The sequence below is a fragment of the Pseudorca crassidens genome, chromosome 5 (genome assembly GCF_039906515.1).
Source record: "Pseudorca crassidens isolate mPseCra1 chromosome 5, mPseCra1.hap1, whole genome shotgun sequence".
Taxonomy (NCBI): domain Eukaryota; kingdom Metazoa; phylum Chordata; class Mammalia; order Artiodactyla; family Delphinidae; genus Pseudorca; species Pseudorca crassidens.
The window spans coordinates 71,042,820-71,058,732 of NC_090300.1; positions in this window are offsets into that span (position 1 = coordinate 71,042,820).

Here is a 15,913-nt window from a genome sequence, read left to right on the forward strand (position 1 = left end):
TAAATATTATGACGTTGAATCAGACTAGATAAGAAGTTAAATTTTTTAAATGTAGACAAATGGGCAAACACTTCACAAAAGAATATGTATTAATGGCTAATAATCACATGACAAAGTGCTTACTGCAAATTAAAACCACAGTGAGATAAGGTATAAATGGCAAAAATCAAGAAGACTAACAACAGTAAATTGTCAGTGATGGTGTGGAGCAACTGGAACTCTCATACATTGCTAATGGGAGTGTAAAATGGTACACGGCTATGGAGACATGTTCTGCAATTTCTTCTAAAGTTAAATGTGTATGTACCCCATGACTGAACAATTCCATCTGTAGGTATTTACTCAAAAATGTATGAAGCATAAGTCCACAAAAACTTAAACAACAATGTTTCTAGAAAACCTATTAATAAAGCTAAAATCTGGGAACAATGCAAATGCCTCTCTCAGGATAATAAGAAAACAAACTGTGGTATATTAATTCAATGGAATGCTACTTAGCAATAAAGAATAATGAATTATTCTGACACATAACAACATGGGTGGACATAAAAAATATATTAACTGAAAAGAGCTACATGCAAAAGAAAAATACATACTATCTGATTCTAGGCAAAGCCCAAGAACAGGTGAAACTAATCTATGGGGCTAGACGTTAGAAAGTTGTTGCCTCTATGGAAAGAATTGACGGAAAAGGATACAAGGAACTTCCTGGGATGGTGAAATTATTCAGTATTTTATTTGAGGGGGTGACTATACAGGTGTATAAAATTGTCAAAACTCAATGGACTGAACACTTAAGATTTGTTCATTTTATTGTATGTTAATTATAGCTCAATTAAAAAGTGACATAGAGAAACATAAATTCCAGTCGAGCCAGCCTATTGCTATTCACACCTTACACTTTTCAAGAACTCAGTATGGGTTAGTTGAAACACAAATATCTCTTACTACATGTTTTCTTGAACTTTGTTTTAGTTGGAGAACTGAGAAATTGCACTGTCAGCTTTGTACCTGAACAGAACCAAACATATAGTGGTTCAAATTTAATGCAATGTTCCTCAAGCAAAGCTAACAAAGTTGGTTTCTTCCCAACAAAGTTGGTCACAGAAACTTTCTCCAGCTAATCTACTCTGAAGAACACTGTCTCATTACATTTTTCCTGAAACCTTTTTCCTTAAAATTGTGTTTCTATAATTAGAATGTCCTACAAATGCATTCTTAATTTCCTACATACCTCCTACTGAATAAGGGAAGAAGAGGAAACATGAGATTAGCAATGAAAGCTCTTTCCCTTAGCTAGGTTGTAGTCTAAACTCCTTTGTAAGGTAAGTCCTATAAGCTCTTTTTTGCTGTATAAATTCACGGTTGTATGAAGGAAAATGATCTGGTGGTGACAGATACAGTATGAAGCACTGTAATTAGTGACTCATGACTCTGAGTTTAGTCATACTTAGGTTTAAATATTTTGGTTCCAGCACACACTAGCTGTGTCCTTTAAACAAAGTTTCAATTTCTGAGTCTATGTTTTTATTTATGTATTTATTCTTGTACAATAATAATGTGATATGTGGTAATAATATCTGCAAAAATGTTTGTTTTTATAATTTAAGTAAAGTAATAGTGTAATGTTTGGTACATAGTAGGTAGCCATTATTATCATTATCAGGCTATACATTATTGTTTGTTTACTTGTTTGTGTCCCATACTAGATTGTAAGCTTCTCAAGGGCAGAGACCATGACTTACATTTTTTCACCAGCACCCAGTATAGTTCAAAAATAAATGAATAAATAATTTGTTTCATTTTAAGGATCTCTTTTCATTATTAATTCAATAGCCATGCAACCTAATAATAATTTTTGAAAGGATTAATTGGTGTTTGATTCTTGGCCTTAAAAATCTTTTTGAGGGACTTCCCTGGTGGCCCAGTGGCTAAGACTCCACACTCCCAATACAGGGGACCTGGGTTCGATCCCTGGTCAGGAAACTAGATCCCACATGCATGCTGCAACTAAGAGTTCGCATGCCACAACTAAAGATCCCATGTGCTGCAACTAAGACCCAGAGCAGCCAAATAAATAAATCTTTTTGATTTTCTTGGTTTTGGTTGACATTCTATACTTCCCATAACCCAGTAATACCATATGCAATTTCTACAGTGAAAAAATAAACCAGTTGATATTTAATGACCTTCTGGACATAAACTTCATCCTCTAAGCACATATTTAAAACCCCATCTCTTAGGGCAAAAAATTTAAATATGGACAGCGATCATTTTCTGTTGCATTCACTCTACCCTTATCCAAGTACTGCTATGTTGGTGCTTGACTTGTGTGTGGATAACTCTCCCTACCACCAAGATTATAAATGCTTTGTACCCAATAGTTTTTTGTGCCCACCCTTCAACCTCCAAGACCTGATATGGTTGAATGTACATTATATATATTAATAGACATCTGTTGAATGAATGCATAAATGAGAAAAAGTATTGCACAATTCCAACCCCTATATAACAAAGGGCTACATTATGTGGTAATGGACAAAGACTGTTAGAGCAAGGAAGGATGTTTAAAGTTATCTGTTCAACTTTGCTTGAGTCTGGACAGGGAAACAGAAATGCTAAATATTTAAATAGAGGGAATTTCAATGTAGGGAATTGGCCATACCTGTGATAGAAGAGCTGAGAAACCAAACAGGGTCTGTTGAGGTAACACGGAAAACAAAAACCACCCTTAACCTGGTAGGACCAAAGAAAGGTGTTGTTGTTTCCAGACTTAAGAAGCTGGGACTGTCCATATTAGCCAGAGCCATGGAGGAGACATAGCCATTATTGGAGACATCACAGAAAGCATAGAAGAAAGAAAAGAAAAATGCTGCTAGTTTTCCTCTTCCCCTTTACTCTTTTCCTATGGGTTCTGGGGCCCAAAACTACCTAGGAGCTTGAGGGCAAAGGAGCCTAGTTCCCTAGTAATGATACAGGAAGCACAAGGGAAGGGAGAGGATGGACCCGGGAGCAAACTGGCAGCTGACCAACAGAGGTTCCTAAAGAAAGAGGAGCACGGGTTAGGTCTTGAAGGATAAGTTGAATTTCAAGACTTGAAGGGTCAAGAATGAGCCACTTGTGGAAAATGGGACCTACGTGAGCAAATACAAAGTGGTGTGTGGCATATTTATGACAGAATAGGAAAGCCACTCTGAGTAGATGAGGAAGTGCATGTAGAGTAGTACTGGGATTAATCTAGTCAACAGGATTATACCATGACATGGTATGCTTTGAAAACTTGACAAGGAGCTTAAGAATTATTTATAAAAAAATCATTACAGATAATTGAGTAGAGGAGTGACATGATGAAAATGGTGTTGAAGGAATAATTTCTCGAAGGGGTATGCAGAGTGGGTTGGAGTGAGAAGAGACCAGAGACAGGGAAGCCACAAATCTAGCCACTGCAATAATTCACATGTGGACCAGCAAGTCTTCACAAGGTAATGGCAGCAGGTATAGAGAGGAATAAATAGACTTCAGTGTTTGACAGACTTTTCTAATTATAAGAGGTAAAAATGAAGAATAAGTTAAAAATGATGCCAATTTTTCAGCCTGACTAACTGGAAGAATAACTGTAATTGAGATGAGCTGGTGAAAGAAGATGATGTATACCCTTTGGATGAGTTGGATTTGAGATAATGGCAAAATATAAACAGACAAATCTAGGAAAACAGACACACTACTGGCACGTAGTTGAAAGAACAGAAGTGGCAGTGTGGTTTTGGAGGTCATCAGCTGGCTAGGAGAATGAATAAAAAGGAGATGAAAAGAGAATGCATGGGAGAGGGATTATTGTGAGAGCAAAGGACTAGCCTTGGCTAATGTCCTAAGAAGCAGGAGATAAAAAGGAGTTAGTATTTGTTTTTCTCTTTCTGACATAAAGGTAACAGAGTGCAATTAGAAAGGTAGGAAGACATGTAGAATTTAAGAAGGAAAATGAAAAGACAAGTCAGGACATGTTGAGGAGTCAGTATTGTACAGGGGCAGGGAATATGGTTCAACTGGTAACGTGTCCTCACATAATAAGCAAGCCAAAATTCGTGTTTGAATGAAAGAATAGAAGAAAAGAACAAAGTATGGTCATAAAGTGTTGAATGATACAGAGAATTTGGTGGAAATGCAGACCAAGAAGACCTCTTGCTGGATTTACTCTGTATCCTTTAGTAACAAAGATTACCTCTCTATTCTCAAGTTTTGTTAGAATGTAGTGATGTATTTCTTTCCATTAAAAAAATCCACCACACACACACACATACACACACTCAATGTAATTATCTTCTCTTCCAGTTTCTTTCCTTGTGAAAACTGTATGTCAAAATTTACAATGTCCTACAACATTAATGGTGTTACATGTTTTAGGTTTCCTTGGTTGTAACTCCATATAGATGAAACTTCCTTTTTGTAGTACTATTTATCTGCCTACAGAGGTTGAAATTTGCCTGGGAGTCATCTAGGTTCAATTAATTTCTGTTCTGAGATCAAAAAGAGACTTAGGAGGGAGTTAAACTCATTTCTAAAGAGTTGGAGGCCATTTGATAATAAGCTATCAGTATCTACTGGCCTCAGCTCAGTGGGAAGAGTAGACTCTATAACTGTCTCTCCAGAGAGGCGTCTGTTAGTGGTGAGTGACAAGACGGGAAAATAGGAGAGGGAGTGTCTCATATGTGGAAAGAAGGTCTGCAGGTAAGTATGTGCACAGGAAAGCCATGCTATTTCACATGAGAAGACCTGGGTCCTTGCCTGGCTCTGCCATCCCTGGGTGCATGTTTTTGGACAGATCATTAATTAACCTCTCTGGACCTTACATAGCTTTTGAGAGGATCTACCAAGGGAAGATGAATATGTGGAACTCTTTTTTTTTTTTTTTAATATACTTCACCCAGTAAGATGAAAACCTAGAAACCTGTTAGGCTTCTTGTCAGAAGGCCACACAGCAGTTGGTGAATTCTCTGCCTAACTCCTCAAGGTTGCAGGAAGTCTTCTGGGCTTTACCTGTACACACCCCCATTAATGGAGTCCCTACAACTGATTCCAAGACCAGTTCAAGACTTGCGACATCTTATAGTACTTGAGCAACAGAGACAAATACTCTCAGGTGCCCTGTCACTCACTGCCCTTTTCTCGGACTGATTCTGTGTCAAGCTTTACAATTTACTTTGAATTTCTGAGCTCAGAGAGAGAAATTCCAGTGGTCAGAACTTTAATAAAGGCAGCTGTGGTAGCCATTAACTGTGTGACTGACCCTTAAAAGAGGCCAGCAAATTAATACCGAGCATAACAGAATATTTGACTGCTTATAGCATCACTGCTGCGTTTATACACATTCACACACACACACACGGAGGAAATATTTATGGGTATTTGTGTCTTATCACATACATAACTGGGGGGAGAGAGAGATGAAGTTTGGGTGGGGACAGAGTCTGGGAAGAGAAAGACAAGAAAAAGAAGACAGCATGGTTCATTCTTTCCATTGAATGGCTTTGAGTGCCTATAATTAGTGTGGACTGGGGTGGGCAGGGTGGAGGAAGCTGGCAGGTCTTGTTTAAAAACTATTTTGTGAGATTCTTGGCATAAGCAGAACCACTGGGGCCCAGGTGACCAAGGGTAGCACTGAGCTGTGGAAGAGGCACTTCTCACGGACGTTGCCTGGAAGCCAGCACAGCCCTGGAGACAGAGGCCTGGAAACTCTGACCACTGTGGCTGGAATGTTGCGTTCTGACCAGGGCTACAGCAGCAACGGTGAGGCTTCTTCTAGAAGGTTTGAGGGCAACAGAGGAGAACCAGCAGAACCCAGAGAAGGAGAGGGAAGGCCAAGATGGGCACCTCATGGTCACTGTAGCTGAAAGACTAGTTCATGGGCCTGGCGTGTGGTCTTGTCCAAGGATCTAGGGAACAGTTGGAACAGGGATCATGAGACTTAATTTTTCATATCAGCTTTGTCACTGACTTGCTTTGTTCCTTAGATAGGTCACCTTACTTTTCAAAGTTCTGTGGTCTGGGAAATGAGGATTTTGGATTTGATCTGAAATATCCTCGTAGTCTAACATTATTCATCTCCTGAAATTATTACTCTCTTGTCAATTAATTAAACAACTATTTTCCAAGTGCTCTATGTCAAGTTAGTTCTGACAAATTCTAGATGTGGAATCATAAGCATGTCGTTACCTGTGATCCTTGGCAGATCCAGCTTCAGGTCCTATTTTTGTCATTCACTGCCTCTGTGACTTTGAACACGGTTCTTTATCTCTATCACCCTCAACTTCTTCATCTGTGTAATGAGGATAGTGACACCTCCTGTCAGGGTCATTAAAAACAAATATACAACATATCAGGGACATCGTTGGTGCCCAGTAAGTGGTAGCCACTGTTAGTGTATTTTTTTTTAACATCTTTATTGGAGTATAATTGCTTTACAATGGTGTGTTAGTTTCTGCTGTAAAACAAAGTGAATCAGCTCTATGTATACATATATCTCCATATCTCCTCCCTCTTGTGTCTCCCTCCCACCCCTCTAGGTGGTCACAAAGCACCAAGCTGATCTCCCTGTGCTATGTGGCTGCTTCCCACTAGCTATTTTACATTTGGTAGTGTACATATGTCCATGCCACTTTCTCACTTTGTCACAGCTTACCCTTCCCCCTCCCCATATCTTCAAGTCCATTCTCTAGTAGGTCTGTGTCTTTATTCCCATCTTGCCCCTAGGTTCTTCATGGCCTTTTTTTTTTTTTCCTTCTTAGATTCCATATATATATGTGTTAGCATTCGGTATTTGTTTTTCTCTTTCTGACTTACTTCACTCTGTATGACAGACTCTAGGTCCATCCACCTCACTACAAAGAACTCAATTTCGTTTCTTTTTATGGCTGAGTAATATTCCATTGTATATATGTGCCACATCTTCTTTATCCATTCATCTGTTGATGGACACTTCAGTTGCTTCCATGTCCTGGCTATTGTAAATAGAGCTGCAATGGACATTTTGGTGCATGACTCTTTTTGAATTATGGTTTTCTCAGGGTATATGCGCAGTAGTGGGATTGCTGGGTCGTATGGTAGTTCTATTTTTACTGTTTTAAGGAACCTCCATACTGTTCTGCATAGTGGCTGTATCAATTTACATTCCTAACAACAGTGCAAGGGGGTTCCCTTTTCCCTACACCCTCTCCAGCATTTATTGTTTCTAGATTTTTTGATGATGGCCATTCTGACGGGTGTGAGATGTTATCTCATTGTAGTTTTGATTTGCATTTCTCTAATGATTAATGATGTTGAGCATTCTTTCATGTGTTTCTTGGCAATCTGTATATCTTCTTTGCAGGAATGTCTATTTAGGTCTTTTGCCCATTTTTAGATTGGGTTGTTTGGTTTTTTGATACTGAGCTGCATGAGCTGCTTGTAAATTTTGGAGATTAATCCTTTGTCAGTTGCTTCATTTGCAAATATTTTGTCCCATTCTGAGGGTTGTTTTTTGGTCTTGTTTATGGTTTCCTTTGCTGTGCAAAAGCTTTGAAGTTTCATTAGGTCCTATTTGTTTTTGTTTTTATTTCCATTTTGCTAGGAGGTGGGTCAAAAAGGATCTTGCTGTGATTTATGTCATAGAGTGTTCTGCCTATGTTTTTTTTTTTTTTTTTTTTTTTTGCGGTACGCAGGCCTCTCACTGTGGTGGCCTCTCCCGTTGCGGAACACAGGCCCCGGACGCGCAGGCTCAGCGGCCGTGGTTCACGGGCCCAGCCGCTCCGCGGCATGTGGGATCTTCCCGGACCGGGGCACGAACCTGTGTCCTCTGCATCGGCAGGCGGACTCTCAACCACTGCGCCACCAGGGAAGCCCTGCCTATGTTTTCCTCTAAGAGTTTGAGAGTGTCTGGCCTTACATTTAGGTCTTTAATCCATTTTGAATTTATTTTTGCGCATGGTGTTAAGGAATGTCCTAATTTCATACTTTTACATGTACCTGTCCAGTTTTCCCAGCACCACTTATTGAAAAGGCTGTCTTTTCTCCATTGTATATTCTTGCCTCTTTATCATAGATAAGGTGGCCATGTGTGTGTGGGTTTATCTCTGGGCTTTCTATCCTGTTCCATTGATCTATGTTTCTGGTTTTGTGCCAGTACCATACCATCTTGATTACTGTAGCTTTGTAGTATAGGCTGAAGTCAGGGAGCCTGATTCCTCCAGCTCCGTTTTTCTTTCTCAGGATTGCTTTGGCTATTTGGAGTATTTTGCGTTTCCATACAAATTGTGAAATTTTTTGTTCTAGCTCTAAAAAATGCCAGTGGTAGTTTGATAGGGATTGCATTGAATCTGTAGATTGCTTTGGGTAGTAGAGTCATTTTCACAATGATTATTCTTCCAATCCAAGAACATGGTATATCTCTCCATCTATTTGTATCATCTTTAATTTTTTTCGTCAGTGTCATAATTTTCTGCATACAGGTCTTTTGTCTCCCTAGGTAGGTTTATTCCTAGATATTTTATTCTCTTTGTTGCAATGGTAAATGGGAGTGTTTTGTTAATTTCAGTTTCAAATTTTTCATCATTATTTTATAGGAATGCTAGAGATTTCTGTGCATTAATTTTGTATCCTGCTACTTTACCAAATTCATTGATTAGATCTAGTAGTCTTCCGGTGGCATCTTTAGGATTCTCTATGTTATAGTATCATGTCATCTGCAAACATGACAGCTTTACTTCTTCTTTTCTGATTTGGATTCCTTTTATTTCTTTCTCTTCTCTGATTGTGGTGTCTAAAACTTCCAAAACTATGTTGAATAATGGTGGTGAGAGTGGGCAACCTTGTCTTGTCCCTGAGCTTAGTGGAAATGGTTTCAGTTTTTCACCATTGAGGACGATGTTGGCTGTGGGGTTGTCATATATGGCTTTTTTATGTTGAGGAAAGTTCCCTCTATGCCTACATTCTCGAGGGTTTTTATCATATATGGGTGTTGAATTTTGTTGAAAGCTTTTTCTGCATTGATTGAGATGATCATATGGTTTTTCTCCTTCAGTTTGTTAATATGGTGTATCACATTGACTAATTTGCGTATATTGAAGAATCCTTGCATTCCTGGGATAAACCCCACTTGATCATGGTGTATGATCCTTTTAATGTGCTGTTGGATTCTGTTTGCTAGTATTTTGTTAAGGATTTTTGCATCTATGTTCATCAGTGATATTGGCCTGTAGATTTCTTTCTTTGTGACATCCTTGTCTGGTTTTGGTATCAGGGTGATAGTGGCCTCGTAGAATGAGCTTGGGAGTGTTCCTCCCTCTGCTATATTTTGGAAGAGTTTGAGAAGGATAGGTGATAGCTCTTCTCTAAATGTTTGATAGAATTCACCTGTGAAGCCATCTGGTCCTGGGCTTTTGTTTGTTGGAAGATTTTTAATCACAGTTTCAATTTCAGTGCTTGTGATTGTTCTGTCATATTTTCTATTTCTTCCTGATTCAGTCTCGGCAGGTTGTGCATTTCTAAGAATTTGTCCATTTCTTCCAGGTTGTCCATTTTATTGGCATAGAGCTGCTTGTAGTAATCTCTCATGATCTTTTGTATTTCTGCAGTGTCAGTTGTTACTTCTCCTTTTTCATTTCTCATTCTATTGATTTGAGTCTTTTCCCTTTTTTTCTTGATGAGTCTGGCTAATGGTTTACCAATTTTGTTTATCTTCTCAAAGAACCAACTTTTACTTTTATTGATCTTTGCTATCATTTCCTTCATTTGTTTTTCATTTATTTCTGATCTGATCTTTATGATTTCTTTCCTTCTGCTAAATTTGGGGGTTTTTATTCTTCTCTCTCTAATTGCTTTAGCTGTAAGGTTAGGTTGTTTATTTGAGATGTTTCTTATTTCTTAAGGTAGGATTGTATTGCTATAAACGTCCCTCTTAAAACTGCTTTTGCTGCATCCCATAGGTTTTGGGTCATCATGTTTTCATTGTCATTTGTTTCTAGGTATTTTTTGATTTCGTCTTTGATTTCTTCAGTTATCTCTTGGTTATTAAATAGTGTATTGTTTAGCCTCCATGTGTTTGTATTTGTTACAGATTTTTTCCTGTAATATCTAGTCTCATAGCGTTGTTGTTGGAAAAGATACTTGATATGATTTTAATTTTCTTAAATTTACCAAGGCTTGATGTGTGACCCCAGATATGATCTATCCTGGAGAATGTTCCATGAGCACTTGGGAAGAATGTGTATTCTGTTGTTTTTGGATGGAATGTCCTATAAATATCAATTAAGTCCATCTTGTTTAATGTATCATTTAAAGCTTGTGTTTCCTTATTTATTTTCATTTTGGATGATCTGTCCATTGGTGAAAGTGGGGTGTTAAAGTCCCCTACTATGACTGTGTTACTGTCGATTTCCCCTTTTATGGCTCTTAGCATTTGCCTTATGTATTGAGGTGCTCCTATGTTGGGTGCATAAATGTTTATAATTGTTATATCTTCTTCTTGGATTGATCCCTTGATCATTATGTAGTGTCCTTCTTTGTCTCTTCTAATAGTCTTTATTTTAAAGTCTCTTTTGTCTGATATGAGAGTTGCTACTGCAGATTTCTTTTGATTTCCATTTGCATGGAATATCTTTTTTCATCCCCTCACTTTCAGTCTGTATGTGTCCCTAGGTCTGAAGTGGGTCTCTTGTAGACAGCATATATACGGGTCTTGTTTTGCTATCCATTCAGCCAGTCTATGTCTTTTGGTTGGAGCATTTAATCCATTTACATTTAAGGTAATTATCGATATGTATGTTCTTATTCCCATTTTCTTAATTGTTTTGGGTTTGTTATTGTAGGTGTTTTCTTTCTCTTGTGTTTCCTGCCTAGAGAAGTTCCTTTAGCATTTGTTGTAAAGCTGGTTTGGTGGTGCTGAATTCTCTTAGCTTTTGCTTTTCTGTAAAGGTTTTAATTTCTCCATCAAATCTGAATGAGATCCTTGCTGGGTAGAGTAGTCTTGGTTGCAGGTTTTTCTCCTTCATCACTTTAAATATTTCCTGCCACTCCCTTCTGGCTTGCAGTTCTGCTGACAGATCAGCTGTTAACCTTATGGGGATTCCCTTGTGTGTTATTTGTTGTTTATCCCTTGCTGCTTTTAATATTTTTTCTTTGTATTTAATTTTTGATAGTTTGATTAATATGTGTCTTGGCGTGTTTCTCCTTGGATTTATCCTGTGTGGGACTCTCTGTGCTTCCTGGATTTGATTAACTATTTCCTTTCCCATATTAGGGAAGTTTTCAACTATAATCCTTGAAATATTTTCTCAGTCCCTTTCTTTTTCTCTTTTTCTTCTAGGACCCCTATAATTCGAATGTTGGTGCATTTAATGTTGTCCCAGAGGTCTCTGAGACTGTCCTCAGTTCTTTCCATTCTTTTTTCTTTATTCTGCTCTGCAGTAGTTATTTCTACTATTTTATCTTCCAGGTCGCTTATCCGTTCTTCTGCCTCAGTTATTCTGCTATTGATCCCTTATAGAGAATTTTTAATTTCATGTATTGTGTTGTTCATCATTGTTTGTTTGCTTTTTAGTTCTTCTAGGTCCTTGTTAAACATTTCTTTTATTTTCTCCATTCTACTTCCATGATTTTGGATCATCTTTACTGTCATTACTCTGAGTTCTTTTTCAGGTAGACTGCCTATTTCCTCTTCATTTGTTTGGTCTGGTGGGTTTTTACCTTGCTCTTTCATCTGTTGCGTAATTCTCTGTCTTCTCATTTTGCTTAACTTACTGTGTTTGGGGTCTCCTTTTCACATGCTGCAGGTTCATAGTTCCTGTTGTTTCTAGTGTCTGTCCCCAGTGGCTAAGGTTGGTTCAGTAGGTTTTGGAGGCTTCATAGTGGAGGGGACTGGTGCCTGTATTCTGGTGGATGATGCTGGATCTTGTCTTTCTGGTTGGCAGTTCCACGTCTGGTGGTGTGTTTTGGGGTGTATGTGGCCTTATTATGATTTTAGCCAGCCTCTGTGCTAAAGGATGGGTCTGTGTTCCTGTCTTGCTAGTTGTTTGGCATAGGGTGTCCAGCACTCTAGATTGCTGGTCGTTGAGTGGAGCTGGGTCTTGGCATTGCGATGGAGATCACTGGGAGATTTTCGCCGTTTGATATTACGTGGAGCTGGGAGGCCTCTTGTGGACCAGTGTCCTGAATTGGCTCTCCCACCTCTGAAGCACAGCCCTGTCATCTGGCTGGGGCACCAAGAGCCTTTCATCCACACGGCTCACAATAAAAGGGAGAAAAAATAAGAAAGCAAGCAAGAGAGAGAGAGAGAGAGAGAGAGAGAGAGAGAGAGAAAGAGAAAAAGAAAGAAAGAGAAAGAAAGAAAGAAAGAGAGAAAGAAAGAAAGAGGATAAAATAAAATGAAATAAAATAAGCTTATTAAAATAAAAAATAATTGTGAAGAAAAAAAATTTTTTAAAGTAACAAAAAAAAAAAAAAAAAAAAACCCGGATGGACAGAACCCTAGGACAAATGGTAAAAACAAAGCTATACAGACAAAATCACACACAGAAGCATACACATACACCCTCACAAAAAGATAAAAAGGGGGAAAAATATATATCGTTGCTCCCAAAGTCCACCTCCTCAATTTGGGATGATTCGTTGTCTATTCAGGTATTCCACAGATGCAGGGTACCTCAAGTTGATTGTGGAGATTTAATCCGCTGCTTCTGAGGCTGCTGGGAGAAACTTCCCTTTCTCTTCTTTGTTCTCACAGCTCCCAGGGGCTCAGCTTTGGATTTGGCCCCGCCTCTGCGTGTAGGTCGCCTGAGGGCGTCTGTTCTTCGCTCAGACAGGACGGGGTTAAAGGAGCCGCTGATTCGGGGGCTCTGGCTCACTCGGGCTGGCGGGGAGGGAGGGGCACGGAGTGCGGGGCGGGCCTGCGGCGGCAGAGGCCGGCGTGACGTTCCACCAGCCTGAGGCGCGCCGTGCGTTCTCCCAGGGAAGTTGTCCCTGGATCCCGGGACCCTGGCAGTAGCGGGCTGCACAGGCTCCCGGTAGGGGAGGTGTGGATGGTGAGCTGTGCCTGCACACAGGCTTCTTGGTGGCAGCAGCAGCAGCCTCAGCGTCTCATGCCCGTCTCTGGGGTCCGCGCTGTTAGCCGTGGCTCGCGCCCGTCTCTGGAGCTCCTTTAAGCAGCGCTCTTAATCCCCTCTCCTCGCGCACCAGGAAACAAAGAGGAAAGAAAAAGTCTCTTGCCTCTTCAGGAGGTCCAGACTTTTCCCCGGACTCCCTCCCGGCTAGGCGTGGCGCACTAACCCCCTTCAGGCTGTGCTCACGCCGCCAACCTCAGTCCTCTCCCTGGGGTCCGACCGAAGCCCGAGCCTCAGCTCCCAGCCCCGCCCGCCCCGGCGGGTGAGCGGACAAGCCTCTCGGGCTGGTGAGTGCCGGTAGGCACCGATCCTCCGTGCAGGAATCTGTCCTCTTTGCCCTCCGCACCTCTGTTGCTGCGCTCTCCTCTGTGTCTCTGAAGCGTCCCGCTCTGCCATCCACAGTCTCCGCCCGCGAAGGGGCTTCCTAGTGTGTGGAAAACTTTCCTCCTTCACAGCTCCCTCCCACTGTTGCAGGTCCCGTCCCTATTCTTTTGTCTCTGTTTTTTCTTTTTTCTTTTTCCCTACCCAGGTACGTGGGTCGTTTCTTGCCTTTTGGGAGGTCTGAGGTCTTCTGCCAGCGTTCAGTAGGTGTTCTGTAGTAGTTGTTCCACGTGTAGATGTATTTCTGGTGTATCTGTGTGGAGGAAGGTGATCTCCGCGTCTTTTTCTTTCACCATCTTGAAGCTCCTGTTAGTGGGTTTTTTGGTTTGTTTGTTTATTTTGCGGTACGCGGGCCTCTCACTGTTGTGGCCTCTCCCGTTGTGGAGCACAGGCTCCGGACGCGCAGGCTCAGCGGCCATGGCTCACGGACCCAGCTGCTCCGCGGCATGTGGGATCTTCCCGGACCGGGGCACGAACCCGTGTCCCCTGCATCGGCAGGCGGACTCGCAACCACTGTGCCACCAGGGAAGCTCTCCTTTCCTGTTTTTCTTTTGTTCTCTTTATTTTTAAGTTGGTTGTCAGTTACCTGTTGCTTACCTGCTCCTGTGTGGTGGAGGAGGAACAGCCCTTCTGCTCAGAGGAGTGCATGGTAGCATGTGGGGTTCTAGATCCAGCCCCCTCCCAACTTCAGAGTGGCCTTTCACTGCTTTAGCATATGAGCAAACCGCTGCTACCAGCTGTTTATCACAAGCTGGGGATAGGGCTGGTCAGCACAGCTAATAATTAAGATGACAGAAACAATTAAATTAACATTTTTGAGTGTCTGTGGCATGAAAGGCACTAAGTGTTACATGTATTAACTCACTTAATGGATGGAACTTGTCAAACCTTGAAAATCTAAACCACAGCAATCTTCCTCTCTGTAGGTTTCGTCCCTCTAACTTACTTAGATTGAGGAACACAATTTGTCTTTATTCTCATCCTACACTCTTTTCTTTCTTTACTCCTGGGAGTAAATGGAAGGATGCTGAAGACATAGTTTTTTGGATGAAATAGACCAAATATTCCAGGGTAATTGGATAATAACCCAAAAGCCAAACCCTGCATAATGGGAAGGGAACAGAGTAAAGCAAATAAGAAAAACAGAAAGGAAGAGAAGAGAAGAAAGAAGAAATAAAAAGAAGTTGGGGAGAAAGTGTCAACAAAGAAAAGACAGTGAAAAGGGAAAGAAGAACAGAGTGAAGGTGAAATTTGCACAAGAGTGGGGAATTCAGCTGCATTTGCTTGATGTTAGTTTTTGACCTTCCTTAAATGCTTTCAAATCTCTGCAAACAAGAAGATTAATTGAGTAGCCCTTGACATTCAGAGAGAGCTCTGGCTATAGTGACCTTAGAGATGTAACCCGGGAGAACGGGGGGAATAGTAATTTCGGCTTACGAAAAGGCAGATTTTCATAAGTTTATTGGAGAGACATCTTGTCCTGTGTTGTATAGATTGTTTCTGTGAGCTAAATAAAATGGTCTTTTATTTTGTGGGCTTGCAGGGATTTTACTGGTAATATTTACCTAGATGCCAAAGAGGAAGCCATTTAAATCTTGGAACCTGACTGATTTGAATTTGCAGCTCAATGTGATCTTTTATCGTAGGGATTGTTCCTATAATTTTCAGGATGTGGATGGACAATGGAAAGACAGTTGAAACCATCTGTATTTTGGGCTCAGGCCACTAATTTCCAGTATGTTGGGTTATGGGAATTTCAAAGCTCACACACCTAAAAATGTCTCCCCTATTTTTAAAGGTATTTGTTTTACAAAGGAAACACAATCCCAGTTCTCTATATTTATCAAAATCTATTTCTTTAGAGTTTGAAATTTACTGTGCCTCCAAGAGCTGTTCTAACTGTTTTTAATTAAGATCAAACAGTATTATTCTTGGTAAAGAAAGCAACTTAACAGAAAGACATGGTCAGAGCAGCCCTTGGGACATTGGCTTTGTTTAGGTTTATCTCCACTTCTAATCAATTTGTTCATTTTTCAGTTTTTCACTTGAGTCTCACTCAAAATACAGCCTCTAAATATACCAAGCTCCTACTATGGGCCCAGCCCTAGGTTCCAGCCCTGGGACACAAAGATAATTCCACCAGGTCCCTGAGTTCAGGGGCCATCAGAGTCCTATAGGGAGACAGAGTTGGAAATAGAGTGCTATGATACATTATGTGTGTTGTAAGAAGGTGATGCAAGGGGTGTCACATGAGATGAGCTGAGAGGAGGCGTCACTCCACATGAGTAAGTGGGGGTCCAGGACAGGTAACCTTCTACCTGGATTCATAAGATGAATAGATATTCTTCAGTAAAGTTAGTTCTTTCTTATACATCCTCAGGCACTCCATGACTGCCCCCCGCTTC